The following is a 6,405-nucleotide window of genomic DNA, read 5'->3' as shown; positions in this document are numbered from 1 at the left end:
GTACCTGAAAGAAAAACACACAAATACATTTCATTAAAGCGCAATATCTCAAAAATAGGTAAAAAAATGCGTACATAAAAACTATATATTTTAGATGTATCAATGTGCAACGTGGTAAAAATAAAGGGAAGAAACACAGACCGCGGGGTCGAACCTGCAGCCCTCATTGTATTAAAACGGCACCACACTGCAGGCCGAAAGACCCCCAAACAACATTAAATCAAGACGTGAAGCAGCATCGAGGGCGAAAAGCCCCCTCCCCCCAAACGCACCCTAAATTTAATTAAAAATATATAATAACAATAAAAAAAATAAAGACATGGCAATAGCAGTATACAAGCATCACAACATCACGAAGGTGTCACGGCTGGTTCTACCATAAGTCAAGATGTTAGATGGAAAATTGTGATTGGACCAACATGTGAAGGAAACATAAGATCAAAAAAAAGATATAGGGCAACAATCATGATGAGATCAACAAGATAATCACAACAATCAATGGAGAAGAACGTGTGATGGTGTTGATGAAAAGTAAGGCTTCGTGGGGTCAAGCAAAAAAATAAAAAAATATATATTGAGGGCATTATTTAACAATTTTAAAAAAAAATCTTATGTTTTAAAATTCAGGCAAGTTCAACCGTGAACCTATCATTCCCAATTCAGTCCAAGCTCATAACTGTTCTTGCTTTGAACCGATCAAAATTGAGATTGAACTTTCAAACTGGTTTGATCTTTAGGAAATTGGTTTGTTCAAATATTATCCTATTTTAACTTTTTTGATTTTGAATGGGTGGCCATAAATAAACATTTAAATTAAAATTAAAGAAAATATTCTATCTGAATTTTTTTATTAGAATATTGTTCAAAATATTTAAAAATAATAATAAATTAAAATATTGCTTGTTGAATCAATAAAAATTATATTAAATTATTATTATTTTATTATTTAATATATGTTAAAATAATTTAAATATTTATTGTCTAAAGTCCTTCATTCGAGTAGAACTAAAACCGAATAAATGGAATGTAATTTTAGTAGTAGTAGCTCTAGTGACAGAAGTGTAATTTTGGGTGATCAAATTATTAAAAGGTATGAACGATTTAGATATCTTGAGTATGTTGTTCAAAGCGATGGTGATATGGATGGTGATGTTAATTGTAGAATTCAAGTTGGTTGGTTGAAGTGGAGGAATGTTTCGGGCCTTTTAAGTGATAGAAAAGTTCTGCTTATATTGAAAAGAAAATTTTATAAGATGGTGATGATACATGCAATGCTTTAAGGCGTTGAATGTTGGTCTGTAAAAGAGAAGCATAATACTAAGTTAAGTGTTGTTGAAATGAGATGATGTGGTGGATGAGTGGCTTTACACTTAGAGACAAAATGAGAAATGAATATATCTGTGATAGGGTTGGTGTACCTCCAGTGACGAACAAAATTAGAGAGAGTCATTTTAGATGGTTTGGTCACATTAAACGTTGACCATCTGATGATTCGATTAGGAGAGGGGATGTTTTAGATTTAGCTTATATTAGGAATGGTCGAGGTAGACCTATGAAGACTTGGGCTTATTTTATAAAAAATGATCTTAATTTATTAGAACTAAATGAAATATGACACTAAATAAAATGCAATGGAGAAAAGGGATTCATGTTGCCGACCCCACAAAGTGGGATTAAGGCTTTGTTGTTGTTGTTGTTGTATTCAATTCAATCTCCGATTTAACTTTGATTGAATCATTGAACCTTAAACCTAGGGGCGTAAGCAATTCAAGTAGAGCTCAAGCCACACTCGACTTGAACTTGAGCTTTGTTAATTTTATTGAATGAGCTCAAGCTCGAGCTTAATTCTATGGTTTGAGTCGGCTCGCAAGCCGGCTTGTTTAATATAAAAGAGATAAAATGATATTAATTTAAATTGGCTTTAAAGTAAGATGATAAATATAATGAATAATAATGAGATAAATAATAATAAATCGCCTAATATACAATACAAAATATTATTTTTTTATACCTTAAGATAATGTCTTAAAATTTTATATATTTCAAGTATATTTTATATTAATAGTCTTTTAAACAAGTCAGCTCACGAGCTAACAAGCCGAGTCACGAGCCACTTATTAAGCCGAGCTCAAATCGACTCACGAGTCGGCTTGACTTACGCCCCGACTTAAATCTTTTCTTACTATGATTTGATGTCTGACCCAATTTAAAAATTTTAATTATTATTTTTATAAAACATAATTTATGTTCGAGAAAATCACACAAGCAAGCAATTTTAAAATCGAGTGGCTAAGGAGGCACCCACCACCTAAATTTTCATAAATTCATTAATATCATATGATACACAAAAAAAACAGTCTCATAAACTTAAATATTTTATAATAATTTACCATTAAATGTATTTTTTAAGTCAATAATAATATTTATAATAAATTTAATTTTTTAAAAGATATGGAAGTCTTAAACTTAAATACTCATCAGCCCTAAAGTTTTGGAGAAAATAGTCTCTTAGGAGTCTGGACTCAGCTATGAGTCCGGACTCCAATGAGATTCCACCAAGTGTAAATGGCGGACCCACTAAATAAAAAATAAAAAACTCTATATTTTAATGCATGACCCGGCATAATCCAGCCCATTGTTTTGAAATCAAAATTCCCTTATATTTTAATGCATGATCCATTTCTTTAAAAAGAAAACTCTTTGCACCTAATCAATCTCCATTTTCTTCTATTGCCATCAGGTAGGGTTTTCGCAGAGCGTTACTCATCTGTAATTTTAGTAGCTAGGGTTTAGTTCGTTTGAAATCCCTCGCACTGTCGGTCGTCGGATACATGGCCATCGCAGTCCCTCTCTTTTGCCATGTAATTCTTGTGTTGTTTAGGTTTTTCTGAAACAAATCTTGTGTAAGGATTTAGGATTTAGGGTGTGAACTCATGTACTTCTATTTGTGTTTTCAAGGAAGATAATATATAAGAAGGGAAGAATACAGGAAAAATAGAGAGCTTAAGAGTCGATAAAGAGCATCCAAGTAATTTCGGTTGTGTAGTTATACTTGTGTTGAAATGTTTACGTAATCAAGATAAGAATTGTTTCACATAGTTTTTACCTACATTGTGCAATGGCAAGCTTGATAGCTAAATTAACCATGTGAAATGATGATTTAGTATTGAAAAAGAAACTATTTCATCTTACCACCACAACATTATGTATAAAAATAACACTATACTATTACACTAATAACACCACAATAATACCACAATATAACCATAATAACAACATATTATGATGACACAAATACTATCACTGTACGTCCACATTTGTATGACAATAACACTAAGTCATTGCACTAACTTCATGTCAATTACACTAATAACACCACAATATAACCACAATAACACCACAACACGATGACACGAATTAAACCACTGTACAACCACATTTGCATGACAATAACATCATGTCATTCCATTAATAACACCACAATACAACCACAATGCGAGAACATGAATAACACCGCTGTACATCCATATTTGCATGACAAAAACACTGTCATTACACTATTAACATGACAATAACACCAGAATAACACTGCAATAAAACCACAATCCGACAACATGAATAACACTACTGTACAACCATATTTGCATGAAAACATCATGTCAATACACTAATAAGATCACAATATAACCACAATAATACTACAATACGATAACACAAATAACACCTCTATACATCCTCATTTGCGTGACAATAACACCATGGCATTACACTAATAACACTATAATAACACCATAATAACACCACAATACGATGACACGAATAACACCACTATAAAACCACATTTGCATGATAATAACACTATGCCACTACACTATTAACACCACAATACAAAATAATAACACCACAATATGACGACACAAATAACACCACCATACATCTACATTTGCATGGCAGTAACATCATGTCATTATACTAATAACATCACAATAATACCGCAATACGATGACACGAATAACACCACCGTACAACCACATTTGCATGACAATAACACCATGTCATTACACTAATAACACCACAATACACTGTTATAACACTGCAATAACATCATAATACGATGACTCGAATAACACCATCGTACAACCACATTTGCATGACAATAATATCATGTCATTACACTAACAACACCACAATACAAACATAATAACACTACAAGATGACGACACGAATAACATCACTGTATATCTATATTTGCATTACAATAACACCATGTCATTACACTAATAACACCACAATACAACCACAATAACATCAAAATAACACCACAATACGACGACAGGAATAACACCACTATACAACCACATTTGTATGTCATGTCATTACACTAATAACAGCACAATACAACCACAATAATACCACAATATGATGACATGAATAACACTACTGTACATCCATATTTGCATGACAATAACATCATGTCATTACACTAATAACACCACAAGAAAACCATAATAACACCGCAAAAACACCACAATATGACAACACAAATAACACCACTGTACAACTATATTTGCATGACAATAACACCATGCCATTTCACTAATTACACCACAATACAACACTAATAACACCACAACATGATGACATGAATAACATCGATGTACATCCACATTTGCATGATAATAACATCATGTCATTACACTAATAACACCACAATAACACCACAATGCGACACGAATAACATTACTTTACAACCACATTTACATGACAATAAAATCATGTCATTATACTAATAACACCACAAAACAAACACATTAACACCATAATAACACCACAATACAATCACAACAACACCACAATGACACCACAATATGACGGCACGAATTACACCACTGTACAATAATATTGCATAATAATAACACCATGTCATTACACTAATAACACGACAATACAATCACAGTACCACCATAATAACACCACTTTGTGACAATTCTGTGGAGGTATTTTTGTTGTGTTATTGTGTCATTATTGTGATGTTATTGATGTGTTATTGATATGTTATTATGGTGTTATTTGACTAGTATTGTGGCGATACTATGGTGATATTTAACTGGTGTTATTGAGATGTTATTATACTGTAATTTGAGGGGTATTGTAGTGGTTTTGTGGTGGTATTCGACTGGTGTTATTTTGGTGTTAGAGTAGTACTACGACGGTTCTGTGGTAGTATTCGGCTGTTGTTATTGCAATTTTATTATGGTGTTATCGTGGTACTATTGTGATGTTATTAATGTATTACTGTGATATTATTTGACCGGTATTGTGACGCTTAAGTGGTGGCATTCGGTCGGTGTTATTACAATATTATTATAGTGTTATTAAAGTATTATTGATGTGTTATTAAAGTGTTTTTGCGGTGATATTGTGATGTTATCTTGGTGTTATTGAGGTATTTTTATGCTGTTATTGATATGTTACTGTAATGTTATTTGAGTGAAATTTGACTGATGTCATTTAAGTGTTATTATGTTGTTATTGCAGCATTACAGTAAAATTTTTTGAGTGGTGCTATGGCTATTCTGTGGTGATATTTGACTGGTGTTATTGAGATATTATTATGATGTTATTGTAAAATTATTGAGGTATTATTGAGGTGTTAGTATAGTATTATTTGAGTGGTTTTGTGAGTTGATGTTTTTGCATGCAGATTTTTTCATGTCAAGTTGGTGTTTTTGCATGTAGGTTTTTTATGGTAATTTGATTATGTAGAGGTGTTAATTTGTTGTTACTATGGCAGTATCTCAATTGTATAACATGATAATTTTGGTGACAACACGGTGTTATTCTGTTGTTGATTCGGTGTTATTGTGATGATATGTATGCTATATTCTAGACATATTTTAGTGTAATAAAAGTGCAAATTTGTCCGATGGTATTTATTTTGTTGTTATTTTTTTATGGACATATCTATGTTGCATCCTGGGCATATATTTTGATGGACATATCTGTGGTGTTATTTTCTAATTTGTCTACACATATTTTGACGTTATTTTGGACATATTTTGATGTTATTGTCGACATATCTTGGTGTTATTGTGAACATATCTTGGTGTTATTATGGATATATCTTAGTGTTAATTTGAACATATTTTGTTGTTATTCTTTGTTTAGGGTGTTATTGTGGACATATTTTGATATTATTATGAATATATTTTGGTATAATTATGGACAGATTTGTCGTTAATAAAATGTATTTTTTGAATTATCTTCGGTATTTGAACCCAATTATGTTCAATTATAGGTGTCGAATACCTGCAGTAAGATATGTTCTTGATACGGTCAAACATACCCTATCCCGACGCATTATGTTTGGGTACTGTCTTTGCATGCACGCACGTGCATGCGGCC

This window comes from Phalaenopsis equestris, unplaced genomic scaffold (genome assembly GCF_001263595.1).
Source record: "Phalaenopsis equestris unplaced genomic scaffold, ASM126359v1 Scaffold001312, whole genome shotgun sequence".
Taxonomy (NCBI): Eukaryota; Viridiplantae; Streptophyta; class Magnoliopsida; order Asparagales; family Orchidaceae; genus Phalaenopsis; species Phalaenopsis equestris.
The sequence above is the reverse complement of the archived record's forward strand: the minus strand, read 5'-3'. Positions refer to the sequence as shown.